Below are 16,059 nucleotides of genomic sequence, written 5' to 3'. Positions count from 1 at the left end.
TCCAGAATTGAGTTGATTACTATCAGCAGAGGGGCAAGCCTTCAGAAGATGGGGACAGAATTCCAGGAGGCCAGCTAGCCACCATCCAAGACACAGGAACAAGGTAGTTAGTGAAAACTGTCATGACAATTTTCTCCTACCTTTCCTGAAACTGAGACCCACTACTCTCCTGTTTACTCCTTTTTTTCTACTCCTGCCCTAATAGCTGACATACTACCTATTTTTAAAACTGACATTCTTGTAAATATTATTTTAAGTATTTTTTCTATATGCATGAATTAAAATCCAAATAGCCAAATGAATATGTGCCAATTCTGTTTACTACAAAGCTATCAGTGAGAATGATAAAGAGAGGTAAGACACCTGGGAAAGCAGAAGGTAAAATATTGAACTATTTTGTATTTCATCAGTACAAAGTGACTGAGGGCTTGAGCCATATATTTAATTGAGTGCATCAGAAAGAAAAGGCAAATGTCAGTCCAACTAAGAGATAAAGCACAAGCAGTTCCTCCTGGGATAGATTTGTTGAAAGGAAAATCACCCTTCTCCCTCTCTCCCTGCCCCAAATCAAGCACTGACAGATCATCCTGCCTGGCTCACTAGTGCTAGTAGATATAGGAATAGACAGATTTATCTGACTAAAATGCCCTGTAGAATTCATAAAGCTTTACCAGCCAATAGAATCTATAGGGAAAATTAGACATGACATACAATCTCATTTTACAAATGTAACAAAACCAAAGCCCACAATAGCCGACTCACCTTCCCAAGGCCAGAGGTAATTTTTTTAAAAAAAGAAAAAAAACAGATTTTTAACTCCCTGACTCCAAAACCAGTGTTCTTTCCCACTACACCACACTTCCCCCAAAACAGCCTTGTTACTAGTTCCAAAGTATGAAGAAAAAATATTCTGGTTAGATTCTGGATAAATTGATTTTACTTAACTCAAAATGAGGGAGAGGGCAAACTATTTTGCATATAGACTCTTCATTTGTATATATATCTTATACTATCACCACAAACTGCTTGAATTTCTGGTTACATTCATCTCTGCAATCTAAATACCTTCTTCACTCAACCAATAAGCATTTATTAAGTTATTTACTACATTTCAAGTACTGATAGAAGGCACAAGGAATACAAACAGAAGTGATCAATCCCGGATAGAAGATGCTGGGAATGCAAAGAAAAGTGAGACAATCCTGAACCTCAAGGAGCTTACATTATATCAGAGAAATAAAATACATTCACAAATAAGTAACAGGGAAAAAACCAACACCAGGATACCAGGAAAAGCCTCTGTGGTATCCATGTCACTGCACTGGTCAGGTCATTTTTTTTTATCTAAATGTCTATCACCTAATACTCTAGAATACTGTGAGATTTAAAATTGGATATTAGATCATAAATCTCCCCTACTTAACCTTTCCCTTAATTTATCTCCCAAACTAGTAAATGGAAGAAGCTTTTGGTTTTCTAGATAGACCTTTTTATTTATTGTTATGGTAGTCACAAGGTGATGTTGATTAGAAGGATAGGAAAGTAGAAACACAATACAAATCATCTTAAGTCTAAGCTTAGTCTATATTCCTTATAAAACTCACCAAACCGAAAAGGCCACCTTTGGAGAGAGCCCGTCTGTGCCGCGCCGTCAGGAGTCCCGCCAAGCAGGCAAAAGTCTCACTTCCGTTCTCTCCACCCCGGAAGTCGAGTCCCGCAGGCAGTCTGACGTGCGCAGCAGGCGGACTGTTCGTCTCCTCCCCAAAAGGGTGGTCCTTGAAAAACTGGCGTCTTTCAGTTATCCTAACCGACTGTTAAAAACTTTCATATTTTACCACATTTCCCCCCTTTGCTTCCTCAGGATACGATTGGAATAACGCCACCTGCTGGATACTTACTGTAGAAGAGTTCTGCCCATGAAGGGAAGGTCTTTGAGGGCAAGACCAGGAGTCAGGAAGTGACACGGGCTAGTGGGAGGAGGAAGGAAGAGACTGGCGCTCAGTCTCGCTCTCTTTCCTTTGGACTCTGGTGGAGAGCGGAGCTAGAAATGTGCTCTCCCTTTAATAGATAGGAATCTAGGCCTTTCTCTCTCTTTACCAAATTCTTATTCTCCTTAATAAATGCTTAAAAGTCTAACTCTTGCTAAAGCTTATAATTTATTGGCGACCACTCATTAGATATTTTAGACAGTTTAGCTAGAATTTTACCCCTTAACAATACTAACCACCTAATAGGAACATCAAGAAAATCCTGACAGCTTTAACACCACACATCTGCTTGGAAGGTCAGATTTTTTTTTTTAAAGGCAATATTCAGTTATTTTGCAAGCATGTCACCACTGCAATGTTCTATTAAGACTTAAGTCTTTCAAAACAAGTATTAAAAGCTTCACTTGGTCTACAGAAATATTACATGGTACTTCATATTCCTTCACCCCACTGTAGTAAACTACCCTCCTGTAGCATCACCACACTAAAGAAATTTCCCAAAACTGGACAAGAACAACAGAAGACTCTAAGGGCCTGAGTTACATCAAATCTCAACAAAGGACCTTTGGTTTCAAGTGGCAAAAAGCTCAGCTTTTATCTCCCCCTCCCTTCCCAACCTTTGGGAAGGATGGAAACTTGGCCCAGAGATATATGGACAGTTCAAAAAAAGCACTTTTAGTGGTTTTCTCCAAAAAGATGAATTCAAAATCAGATTCTATTTTTATGATTACCCTCTCACCACTAATACACAAAGTTAAGAAAAAAATTACTTAGGTTATTACTTTGAAAGAACTACGAAAAAAAGAAAACTATACAGAAAATTAGTAAGAACTATTAAGGTCTGAGAAGCTAGGTGATGCACTGGATAAAGCACCGGCCCTGGATTCAGGAGGACCTGAGTTCAAATCTGCTCTTAGACACTTGACACTTACTAGCTGTGTGACCCTAGATGAATGATTACATTCAGCCAGTCATTCACCCTCACTGCCTAGCAAAACAAACAAACCAACCAACCACATACACACAAGGCTTACTAAGTATAAAGAAAACTTGGATAACTGAATTAGAAGGAAGGTTTTACCCCCAATTTGTCTGATTAACCAAACTGAATTTAGAGAAAAGCAAGGTACTAAGAGGTACTTAGCAGGTAGAAGAAACCCATTTGAAAATTTAAAGGGGACACGCACATAAAAATCAGTAAAAATAGGAGAAAGTACAAACATAAAATTTCTTACCCAGCTTCCTTGTAGAAAAGATCAGGTGATTGAGGGGTTCAGCACCCCCTTTCATGGTCGCCCAAACTGTGACAAGTAAATCTATAAACGTGTGGTCGTCTTTCTGTCCCAAGTATAGGGAAAATTAGCTGGGGTTTCTAATATATTTGTTACTTATAAATTAGAAGCTTCAGCACCAGTTAGGAGCATTAAGCATTTATTAAAGCATACCAAATATTAGTAAAAAAAGAACACCAGGGTCAGAAAGTTAAAAAAAGGCCTCTCTAGCCTAGAGTTCCAGCCTGGTCTGGTTCTTCCTCAAGTCCTCCACCAGGAGCCCCTACAGCCTGTTTGGGGAGACCAACTCCAGAGTGGAAGCTTTTTTATGGGTACAAAGGAAAGTCGGTCCTTACACACTGCTTCAAGCTACCATCAAGTCTAGCATCAACCAAACCTACTGGTACACAGGACTTGAGGGTGGTCCAGTGTTAAGGTTCACACCCTCTAGGGCCAGGCAGGTGTGGTTTTAATTGAATTAACTTTGAGCTGATCAATCCAATCAATCTTTTTTTTTTTTTTTTTTTGGTGAGGCAATTGGGCTTAAATGACTTGCCCAGGGTCACACAGCCAGTAAGTGTCTGAGGCCAGATTTGAACTCCAGTCCTCCTGAATCCAGGGCCAGTGTTCTATCCACTGTACCACCTAGCTGCCCCATCCAATCAATCTTTATCCAATCAATCCCCTGGAAGGGGGACTTTCGGGGGTTCCCAAAATTCTATTATTTTCTCACAGTACTAATAAAGAGGGCAAATAAAACTTTGGAAGGCACTGTTTTCAACATGGATTTCAAAAGTGCAAAGATGAACCAGAAAGAACAAATCAGCTGATTTCAACTATTTGTTATTTTGAACTCATTTTTTCATATACAAAAATGAGAAGGCGGTCAGATTAGACCAAATGATGTTCCTTCCAGATCTGATCCTATGGAATGATACTCAAAACACTTATAAGTTTCACAGTTCTCCTAACTGTATGCACGGTTTACAATATTAGCTAACCCAATCTTTTCAATATGCAAAAAAAAGGGTTTCCACAACTGGTTATTATTCACTCAAAGTCTTTGCTCTCTCTATTAAGGAATGAGTCTCCCCCAACAATCTCCATAAAGAGCTTTAAAGATTCAAAATGGAAATTTAATGTACTCTTAAGCAATCTAACATGCTTATAGCACTTTTACTCCACTTTACTTAACCATATTTTCAGCCATAGGTTCAAAGAATTAATAGGGACTTTCCATTTTCTGCCATTTAACAAAAAATGGAAAAGAAAAAAGGCAAAGTAACTTTCTAAAGTCAAAAGTGTGGGTTGTAGATTCAAGACAAAAAAAAAAAACCCAAGCCTTATAACTCCCAGTTGAATGCACTTTCCAATACATCACCTGGTACCTTTCAAAATTTGGTTGTGCTTTTTTTGTATCGCTAATTCAATACTAAGCTGGAAACAGCTATTTCCATGAAAAAACTTCTGTGATAGTTTCTTCTTAATTAGGAAAGAATTGAAACTATCACTGCCAAAAACTGATAGCAATACACCAACTTAATCTAAAACACCCTAAAAATCACATAATTATATAGTACATATTCATAATCTTATAGAAACTAGAACATTAGCCACCTAGTTTCATGTTCTACTAAATCTTCACCTAAATTGACGCAGTTATTTTATTTCTTAGGAAACACAATTTTGTTATAAGATGAAAAATATCTAAATTGCCTTCCTTCATTTTACACATGAGGAAACTTCAGGGTAAGGATCATTCCCATCATTATAGAGATAACTAGTTTGAGTCCTATGTCTCCTGACTCAATTTATAGACTGACACAACTTAGCTTTCTTATCTAACCCAGTGTTTCTTAGTTAGGGATTTGTGTGGGGATATTTGTGATGTTGGTCCAAAGTGTCTTAAGCAATAAATAACTGCCCTTATGTTATATATTTTTCCTCTGTGACAACAAGCACATGCATATTTAAAGCACAAGTTTATTTCTGCACCAATTCAAAATCATCATGATCACACCCACAATTTTGCAAATTGACAACTTCTAAGGCACATGTTCTTGCACTTTCTCAACCTATCATCAAATTGTTTCCAAACTCCTACAAACACTGCTAATGCAGAAATTTAATTTGTTTGTCTATATGTATTTGTATCGGGCTTTATTTTCCTTTCTCAATGGGTAGGGGAAGAACAGAAGTAGAGTTAGGAAAGAATTTGGAACTGAAAATAAAACAAAACTAAATTTTAAAAAACTGCTACAAATAAGGGTTTGATATGAGTGCAAACAAGATAATCAAATGCATACACACACTATCACTGTTCTGTACAATGCTGATGGTCAGGTGCATATGCATAACCCCATCTGTGTATTACATAAAGGACCAAAGTAGTCACTTTGTTTCAATTGGCCTGTAATTGTACCTCATAAGCTTTGTACTCATATGATCAAGATGTTACTACTAACTATACAGTTTTGGTAGCACAAATAACAAGCTATTTGAAAACTAACTGCTGGGCATGCATACAAGACATCTTGAAACCGTCACTAACTTTTACAGAAACAGACCTTACATTGCCACTCATTACAATATCAAGGCTATTTTCTGGCAGATTTTCAAATGAACTATTTGGGAACACTGCTCAGTCATTCACTGAGTGGAGATTCAATGAGCTTAGAAAGTTCACATTTGTAGAGATTCTTTCCTTACTAAGGTTAGTTTACATATAAATGTTAAAAAATGAGTTCTGAACCTAGCACATTTATTATGTACCACACTGCACTTGTCATTAACCAATGGAATAGTAAATCCTTTTATATCGTGACTTCATTTTTGTCCACTGGTTAGGTGGCTAAAAATAAATGATTCTCAGAAAGAGCTTGTAAAATTCTATCATTTCCACCACATATTTGTGTGAGGAAGCATTTTCACTTTATTCTTGTTTTAAATCAAAATACAAAAATAAACTTGATGCAAAGTCAGAATTAACACTGTAGTTGAAACTGGGCCAAGTGTTGCAAAACTGTTCAAATAAAGAGTCCCAACACAGAAATTATATATATGTTATTATAATACATTAAGCACCTTTCAAATTGTAACTTATTACATTTAAAATATTTGACAACTTATAAAATTAATAAATTCAATAGGATGTCTTACATAATAGTAAGCATCTTAGGTCTTGCTGGATTACTTCAATTCTTACAGAATTTACCACATAAAATATTCGTCATTTTAAATTAGCTTCAAAATTTCATATTTGAAGTTCTTCTAACTATAGATTGAATAAGTTTATTTTGCAATTATATAAATTTTATTTAGAACTTTTGAGAACAAAAAATCTATCTTTTCAGTTATTGTAAGCACTTAATATTCTTTAAAAATCACAAATTATATATTAAATTGCCCTAAGGGTTCATCACATGTTTTATTAAAAGGGTGGGATTCACTGAATAAAATTAGTTCAGCCACATTTTGGGGGCCTGGGGGGCAGGGCAATGAGGGTTAAGTGACTTGTCCAGGGTCATAGAGCTAGTAAGTATCAAGTGTCTGAGTCTGCATTTGAACTCAGGTACTCCTGAATCCAGGGCTGGTGCTTTATCCACTGCACCACCTAGCTGCCCCTACAGCCACATATTTTTACAAAAAAGGACAGGTAAAATGACTTATGTACTTTCAGGAAAAACTGCACTTCTAAGTACATAATATCTTAAAAAATTAAAAATGTTATCTTTAAAAGCCTCAATGACAATGATGACTTCAATAAGGTAATCGTTTGCTACAGTATGGAATAATAGTAAACTTGCCCTTTTGAATTCCATATTACTATTAGACTACTCAGAAAGTTTCTAAATTGCAAAGATAGGGCACTGAGTACTAAAACTGTGTTCTGTGATCTGCATCTCCTTCAGTTCTAGCATTCTGTTTTAGACATATGATCTCTAAGCTGTGGTGGAAACAACTTACTCAAAAAAGGCGAGGGGAGCCAATTATTTTAACTCGATGACTCAAATGAGTCAAACCACAACACAGCATCAAACATAGTATGTAATCCACTTTTAATCCTCTCCTTATGTCTACATCATTGCCATCTTCCTCTCCTTTTTTCCTGATAGAAGGGGCTTAACAGGGGGGGAAAGATAACTACATCATTTCGATAGGACAGTGCTTGGGAAACCCAGGCCTATCAAACTATTGTCAGGTATTTTTAAAAATTTCTTTATTTTTTTTTTAAAGCAACCTTTGCCTCTTCATCCTTTATGGGCATATCAATATAATCTTTACAACCAGTTTCCCATTTTTCATATTCAAGATGAAAAATGGCTTGTGGGTGATAAAAATAAAAATCTAAAAATATTTGATTTTCCTAATTTGTGAATTTACCTGAAGAAACAAAAATTCATATAAAAACCAAAGCACATTAATCTCCAACTTCAACATCTGAAGTTCCTCATGATCAGAAAGAAACTTCATTTAAGAGAATCTGGTTGGTTTTTTTCCTTTTTTTTTTTTTGTGAGGCAATTGGGGTTAAGTGACTTGCCCAGGGTCACACAGCTAGTAAGTGTTAAGGCCGAATATCTTTTAAGAAATTTGGTGCAAGGGGCAGCTAGATGGCGCAATGGATAGAGCACCGGCCCTAGAGTCAGGAGTACCTGAGTTCAAATTCAGCCTCAGACACTTAACACTTACAAGCTGTGTGACCCTGGGCAAGTTACTTAACCCCTATTGCCTAACAAAACAAAAAAAAAAGTTTGGTGCAGCAATTTTTTAAAATTACAAAACGTTGGTAATCACTAGATTCAAGAGACATGGGATATAATCCTTCTGTGGACAATTGAACTGATCCTGCTGCCTACCTTTCACAGTTATAAAAATCAAATTAATATTAAAGCTCTTTGTACGTTATAAGAACTGCACCACGATGTTAAATTTTTCACATTTTTAAGTAAGTTGGTTTAGGATGCAAAACCGAACATGCCTAAAAAAGTTACCCAAAATGTCGAATTTTCTTCCTTGCACGATTATTATCTGCTTTAGTGTCTTGCTTTTTCTGGTACTCAAAATGTTAAGCAAGCCTAATTCAGGAGGTATAAAGGAAGAAGCAATGTGGTATGGCAGAAATATTGATCTAGGACAATAGGGAGAGAATTCTGATCTGACTGAACTAACCATTCATTCTCTCAGGGCCTCTTCTTTTCTCATCTATCTGTAAACTGAAGAAGGTGAGCTCCTTTCACTTCTGAAGAATTTAATGAGTTTCTATAAATGATAAAACTACAATTTTAAAACTTTTTTGTTCTTCATATGTGACCTCCATGGGCAAATTGCTATCACTATCAAATTTCACACTGCATATATGCACATGGAAAGGCAGTATGGCATAATGGATAAGTATTACATTTAGAATTAGAAAGATTCAGTTGTCCCAGGATCAAATGACACCTGTGACACTGGCTCTATGACATGGTCATGTCACAACTCCTAAAGCACTGTACTACAGGTGAACCACTACCATACATCCCACTGGTAGGTGGAATAACTAAGGGAATAACCACTAATTTTTAAGGTACTTAAAAAAATACACTTAGACCGAAACACTGGGTATTTTGTGTTATTGCAGTTTTTATGGCTTGAAAAAAAAATAAAAATTTAACTCCTGGAAAGGAAGGACTCTAGCAAACCAACAAATTTTCTCACCACTTCATGGTTGACCAGTAAGATAAAATTAGATAGTTTCATACTTTCCTAACAGCAAGACTATCCCTGCAAAACAAAATTTTAGATAAAGTCAAGACTTTGTTTTCAATGAAGCCCTGAAAGCATTCCAATATCAAGAAAATTAAATATACCAAGATGAGATTGGTAAAAAAAAAATCATGGCAATCAAATAAATGTTAAATCTAATTGTTGGTAACTCTTATGAGAAAACAAGGAAGGCACTTTTATTGAGATACCTTTCACTTTTATCAGAAATCTTGAGTTTTAGACTAAATTCCCACTACCTTAGCTTCACTTTTCTTCATGCTTTAAAACAACTCTAGGGGCAGCTAGGTGTCGAAGTGGATAAAGCACCTGCCCTGGAGTCAGGAGTACCTGAGTTCAAATCCAGTCTCAGACACTTAACACTTACTAGCTGTGTGACCCTGGGCAAGTCACTTAACCCCAATTGCCTCACTAAAAAAAAAAAAACCAACTCTAAAATTGGCAAATCCTTAAAATCCTTTCATATAAAGCAGTGTTTAATAAAAGAAAAAACCTGTAACACTTAAAAAGTTGGCCAAAAGGAGGTCAAAAAAGAACTTTATCAAATCTCCCTAAGAGAGCTGCCAACTTATGAGTATGAGTTCAATATAGAACAAAGACATCGCTACTTTTGACCTATTAAATCAAACTCCCAAGAAGTTTTATACAGTCTTTCTGTAAAACTTAACCCACACTTTTTCTTAAACCTGTTGCTCATGCAGAAAACAGACCGTGTCTCTTGGCTGCCAAGTTGCTTCTTTTTCTTAAACTAAGGGAAATCCTTAAACAAAATGTGTTAAGTCACCATTTATAGATCACAGAAAGATGAAATTCTTTAAGACCTGCATAGCAGAACTGCATTATGTTGGGCTTTCTCCCAGGTAAACAAAATTTGTGGAATGTACACTAATCAACATTTAATCCAAAGACTTCCCCCATCACTTTTAAGAAAGCTTTGCCTACTGACAAGTTATTACTTGAAGATTTTAAAGTCAAAATTCAGTTATCCTGCAGGTAAATCACTTGCCTGGGCCGATAACAGGAATACTTAATATCTCCAGGCTGCTCAGCTTACTTCTATTGATATTCCAACATGTATTAAGTACCCAGTGCAACATATTGAATTATTTAGTAGGGATATAGATTTTAAAAAGATTTATATTATTTTAAAAGATTTATAGTCTATGCCCTCAAAAAGCTTACACTGTAAGAGAAAGGAGTTGAGGATTAGAGGTATATAGATTAGTAAATAAACAAAGGGATGCTAAAATTGATGTAAATGAACTCAGACCTGGGGCAAAGTATAAGTCTTTGTTAACCTAAAGCATTTATTTTCTAATGTTGCAACTAGAAACAATTTGTTATGCTGAGCAAACTAAGCATCTTTATGCTAAATCAATGTATTAAGCATAATATGAACTTAAGTATAAAGCTGATCTTACTATCTTTATTTCCTAAAGCCACTCCTTCTAAAACAGGGTTTATTAAATTGTGTCTTGGACTGGTTTTAGCAGTCTAAGTCTATGGACCTTTTCTAAATAATCTTTTTAAATGCATAAAATACAGGGATTACAAAGGAAACCAATTATATTTAGTTATTAAAGCCATTATACCCAAATTCCCAGACCCCAGGTGTAAGAACACCTGCTCTAAAAAGTTTTTTAAAAAAACCAAAAGAATGAATATAGGGGCAGCTAGGTGGCACAGTGGATAGAGCACCGGCCCTGGAGTCAGGAGTACCTGAGTTCAAATTCGGCCTCAGACACTTAATACTTACTAGCTGTGTGACCCTGGGCAAGTCACTTAACCCCAACTGCCTCCACTAAAAAAAAAAAAAAAAAGAATGAATATAGTAGAGCAGCCATGTACAAATACTTTCTGTAGTAAAGATGTTCATTTTATTCACATGTATTATACTTTCAATTTGTTTTGAAAAACTCGTTTCCAATTCTCAGCCAAAAAAAGTACTGCCAAATGTATACTTCAACAGTTTTTTTCAAATAAACCAGATTAAATCCTGTCACAAATCATAAGGGACTGTCCAAAATTCTTTCTAGCCTAACAAAGTTTGACTAGGGAGGCAACATGTTATAGAATAAGCATCAAATTTGGAGTCAGAGGCGCTGGGTTCAAGTCCTAGGCTCAAACTAAATACCTAAAATTGGTAGTCTCTAAAGCCTCAACTTTTTCATCTGAAAATTGGTGAGAATATTTGAGCTAGCTACATTACAGGGTTATTTTCAAGGTAAGTTTTAAGCGCAATGTCCGATAATAGAATATTAATTTCAGTAGGAGAGGCTTTAGCTCAAACTCTTTGAAGATGCTGGTTGAAGTGGTCTTGTTTAAAAAAAAAACTAGATTATTCATGGATTCTGAGAGAAAACAGGAAAGATTTCAAATCCAATAATCAAGTTTTGCATTCAAGAATTGGTTTTTATTTGCTCACCATTAGATTTTACAAAATATCTCCATAACATATTTTAACTGGGCATGAATTTAGACAAGTTTAAAGTTGAGAGCTACACGTTCTAAATTCCAAGATTCCATTTTCTGAAATTCTCCCTCTTACGTTTCCTTTCCCACTTTCCTCCGACTAAGCAGCTCTTCCTCCTCAATTGGCCGGAGACCGAGATCCAGAAAATACCATCTATATTATCTATTTCAACCCCCTCATTTTACAAATGAGGAAACGAGACCCAGAGATGTTAATTGGCCTGCCCAAGTTTCTATGGGTAGTAAGTAGCAGAGGACGGATGGTGCTGCCTGCCCCCCGCCCCCATATTACTGTCACTTTGGAAATCGACGTCCAAGGAATAAAATGAAAAGTTTGGGAGAAATCTCTAAAGTCTCTAACAGTTCAAATGCAAAGGATCTGCCGGATCGAGGGCTCTTTCCTCCTCACCACGCTGACACTGCATCTGAAAACTAACGGACTCAAGCTCCGATCTCATTTACCTTCTCCCCCTCCCTTGGCTAGAACGAACTCTTCTCTCCAAGATCCCCGCAAAGCCCTCTCCGTAATGGCACCTTCCCGCTAGTTATTCCGAGGCCGCCTCTCCTTCCACTCAAGTCATAAAATTGGGCAGGAGGCTTTCTTCTTGGTGGCCACTCCCGCAGGAGGCGCGGGCCGGAGGCCTCCATCTCCGGGCCGGGCACTTTTTCCATTAGCACACGTGAGGGGAGGAAGTAACTCCCGCGGTGTCGCCGGGCTCGGCGGGGAAGGGGCCGCTTCCACCCCTCCGGAAGCGGCGCTGCTCAGCACCCATCTTAGAGCCACGCTCCCCGCGGGGACCCCAGGGAAGAGACCGCGGAGCGGCCGACAACGGGATCCTCGAAGCCTCCAAGAAGAAACCCGGCGGTCGTACCGGGGGCCGCCCCCCACTTTCCCGCCCAAGGTCGGGAAATCCCGGCATCCCAACACCCTCCCCCCCCCAAACACACACGTATTCCGCTTCCTCCCTTCCCCGGAGTCGCTGGGGATCGGGGGAGCGAAAGCCAAGGGGCAAGTGAACGGTACAGGTGCCTGAAGAGGCCGCATGGGTCCCGCGGAGAAGTGATGGGGGATCCTCGCGCGAGCCAAGAGAGGCGCGCACGCGGTTCCTCTGCACTGGGAGCTATGGGGCAGATGGGGGCGGGGGGGCGGGGAGAGCCTCGCGCGCTCGTGGCCGTTGGAATGAAGTGGGGGAAGGGGAGGAGGGAAAGCTGGGAGAAGGGGACGCGCCTCGCGGCGGCGCTCGCGCCTCCGCTCCCTCTCCGCGCTATTTTTCCCCTTTTCTTTTTCTTTTCTTTTCTTTTTTTCTTTCTTTTTTCCTTCTTTTTCTTTTTTTTTTTTGTGGCCAGCAGCGAGGCTACAAGTGAAAATGGGCTCGTTCAGCCATTCCTCGGTAGCCTTGTCTTCATTGGTCCTCCCTCACCTACCTGCAGGGCTGAGCGGGAGAGGAAGAGTCTTCACTCCGAAGAAGGCCGAGTAGCAAAACTCTCTCACGCAACGGCGTCCGCACACACGCGTGCTCAGCCGCCGGTACATATACCAGGGCTCAGCCTACCCTGTTGCTGCCAGGTCGTTCGAATCAATAGCCAATCTGGAGCGCGCCCTCAATTCTCCACGAGTGTCAATTGGACATAGCTCGAGGAAGGAGGTGCAGCTATTGATTGACGTGAGAAGTAGCCTGTGACACTAGGAGGAAGTGGTTTCCCTAGAAACGGATTGACACTGATAATAACCAGTAACTGAGGCACAAAGCGGAAACGAAGGTGGGATGAGATTCGACTGACATCCTTCTTAGCCAATGGCTTCATAATCCTTCACTTGTTAGGTGAACCGCCTCCCTGGGGCGGATATTGTTTTCTGTGCAGGAGCGGTTGCTCCGCAATGTGAGACCCGTGTATTTCGGCATAGGAAACCCTGAACATCAAGAGGCGGGGACAAGGGGGGAGGGGCGCCATGGCTCCTTTAGAACCAATTGGGGTTCGAGCAGAAGATGATTGACACAGGAAGGGGGGGTAGTTAGAGCCAGGCTCCCCGGAGTTCTCGTAGGGGACGACGCTGTGGGCCTGGTGCCCCAGCTCATTCCTGGCTTGCGCTCTTCTGACACACAGAGAGAGCAAGCGGGACGGGCCCTCCAAGGGTAGGAAGGGTCGTAAAGGGGCCTCGGTCAGCACAAACTGCATGGATTGGTTGCTGGAGAAACCCTCAGAATCCTCTCCCACCCGCCTTGAACTTTGGGCCCCCTGAGCACCCTGACTCCAGGCCTGCGGGACTCACGGCTCCATCCCAGCTACCCCCGCCCCGCCCCTCAAATTCGTGCGCGCGTCTGTGCGTGCGCACACGAGCGATCCCCTTCCTCATTCCTTTGCACATCAGCAATAGCAATAGCAATAACATTGGTATAGTGCTTTAAGGTTTGCAAAGTACTTCGTTTGAACCTCACAACTCTGTGAGGACCCTGACCAACTTCACCCCTTCACTACCAACTCCTTAAGGACCCCAAACTTAATCCAGTAACTAAATGGATGCTTGTAATATTTAAAGCACCGAGCTTCTCCCAAAGAGAACGTTTGGCAGATAGTCACATTAATCAAAATGTAGCAGGGTGAGGGACCCACCAGCCGTTAATGAAGATGGCCTCTTCCAACTTGATCTTTGTTTAGAGACGGAAGCTTAACCAAGAATTTTTTGAAAGTCCGCGTTCCTACGCCCACAGCCTCTAGCAAACGTCCGCTTAAAAGAAGCCCAAGCAAAAATAAATAAAGTTTATAGTGAGAATCTGGTGTCAGCCAGTCAATGATCATTTGCTCCTCCTAAGCGAAAGGCACTGTGCTAAGCAATAGGAATACAAAAAAATTCAAACCCAAAAGACGCTTGAGGGGAAAAAAGAATAATGGAGACAGAGAAAGAGGTAGAGAGGTAGTTATAGAGGATATATTAATAGAAAGAGGAGACAGACAGCAGAATTAGGTTCTTCCCACCACTTAACCAGCAACACTATCTTGGACAAGTCACCAATCTCTGAAGCTCAGTTACCTGATCTCCCTATCTCGTAGGAATGTCCCTGAAGGTCAAGTGAGATTCGTAATGAGATTACGTGGTTTTAGAACTATGAAGCAATATATAAATGCAATTATTTATTATCAGAACCATATACCTTTAGAGTCAAAAGGAACTTAGCATGATCCAGTCCAACTCTGCCATTTTACACACAATAGAACTGAGACTCAGGAAAGCTACCTAAGGTCATACAATCAGAAAATGATGGAAACAGGACTTGAACCCAGTCCCCTGAATCTAAGTACAAGTGCTCAGGTCTCTTTCCATTGTAAGAAGCTGTCTCCATGGTGGGGAAGGGAAGAAAGAGAAATTGCCTCCACCCAGTAGAAGTTTGGGGGAAATGTGGAAAGAACATTAAGTAGGTCAATCTTTCAGTATTCTTTAGAAGCATTTATGCTTTTCTCTCATTATATGTTCTAAGAAAAAGTAGAATCCAAAATCCAAAGTGTTTTACTGATAATTTGAAGTAAAGTACATATTTCATGACCTGTTGTTACTCTGGAAAAAATTCCAAAAAGAGATTTCTTGAACCAATCTATTTTAGAAATTTGGAGGAAGGTGCGGCAGAGGCATCTGGAAGTTATCTTAGGAGTAATCTAATTTTGCAGAGTAGAGAAACTGAAATGTGTTTGGTTATATTGGTAGTAAACAGAAAAACTAGGTTTCAAAATCAGGTAGTCTTCAAATCTAAGACTCCTTTCACAATATTACCAAAACCAGATTCTCTCTGGTGGTGTGACTCAGGTCTTTTTTGCCTGCCACATCTATAAAAAAAAGTCAGGAATTTAAGAAAAAGAGGATGAAGGTTGCTTCTAAGGGTCAACATAGGGGCTTTTGATCTTTGCCTTTCTCCCTCCAATTCATTTGGGAGACCAAAGAGAATCTTTGGGGTGAAAAAACTGGAAGGCCTCAGATCCAGAAAAGCCTTCACAGTTTGTTTAAAGGGTCGACCCCTGAAATGATTTGGAAGGGGTACAGATTGCCAATAAGAAATTAAATTAGAGTTACAAGGACTTTCTCTAACCCTAAATCAAATAGAACAAAAGTGAGCAAACTACCCAAGGCCTGTTTTTATAGACAAACTAAGAATGATTTTTACATTTTTTAAAATACAACAAATTTGCTGAACCCTGAAAGAACTACCCCTCCCAACCTCTACCCCTACAACCCTCTTCAAGAAGGGGAAGGGGAAGGGGAAGATACAATGCCTACAGGCACAACTCAGTTGGATGGCTGTTCTATATTCCTGGAGAGCTAGAGAGAAAAAATAATCACCACACTCAAAGCTCTTAGAATTGATAGACTCTGCTTATGCTGAGAAAAGCAGCTAAAGATTTTCCCTAGTTTCATATGGGGCATGTTAATGACTATCCTCCCTAATAGAGTTGAAGCTTAGGCCTCTGGGCTTTATGATAAAGAGGGATGACAACCCACCTTTTATGATGTAGGGAGGTAGACCTCAACTGAGGGACTCCAGCTTACTATGGAGACACAAAAAAGTGCCATAAC

The 16,059-nt window shown here is 39.4% G+C and overlaps 1 protein-coding gene across 2 annotated transcripts in view; it reads right to left on the bottom strand.

Annotated features, from left to right (window-relative positions):
- Positions 1–13,037, bottom strand: part of G3BP1 (G3BP stress granule assembly factor 1) — a 39,259-nt gene extending 26,222 nt beyond the window's left edge. For both annotated transcript variants that reach the window (XM_043986962.1, XM_043986963.1), the window contains exon 1: positions 12,921–13,037. The gene's annotated coding sequence lies outside the window, so the exon portion shown is untranslated. The remainder of the gene's footprint in view (positions 1–12,920) is intronic.
- Positions 13,038–16,059: the final 3,022 nt, after the last annotated feature.

The sequence above is a fragment of the Dromiciops gliroides genome, chromosome 2 (genome assembly GCF_019393635.1).
Source record: "Dromiciops gliroides isolate mDroGli1 chromosome 2, mDroGli1.pri, whole genome shotgun sequence".
Lineage (NCBI taxonomy): Eukaryota > Metazoa > Chordata > Mammalia > Microbiotheria > Microbiotheriidae > Dromiciops > Dromiciops gliroides.
The sequence above is the reverse complement of the archived record's forward strand: the minus strand, read 5'-3'. Positions and strand labels throughout refer to the sequence as shown.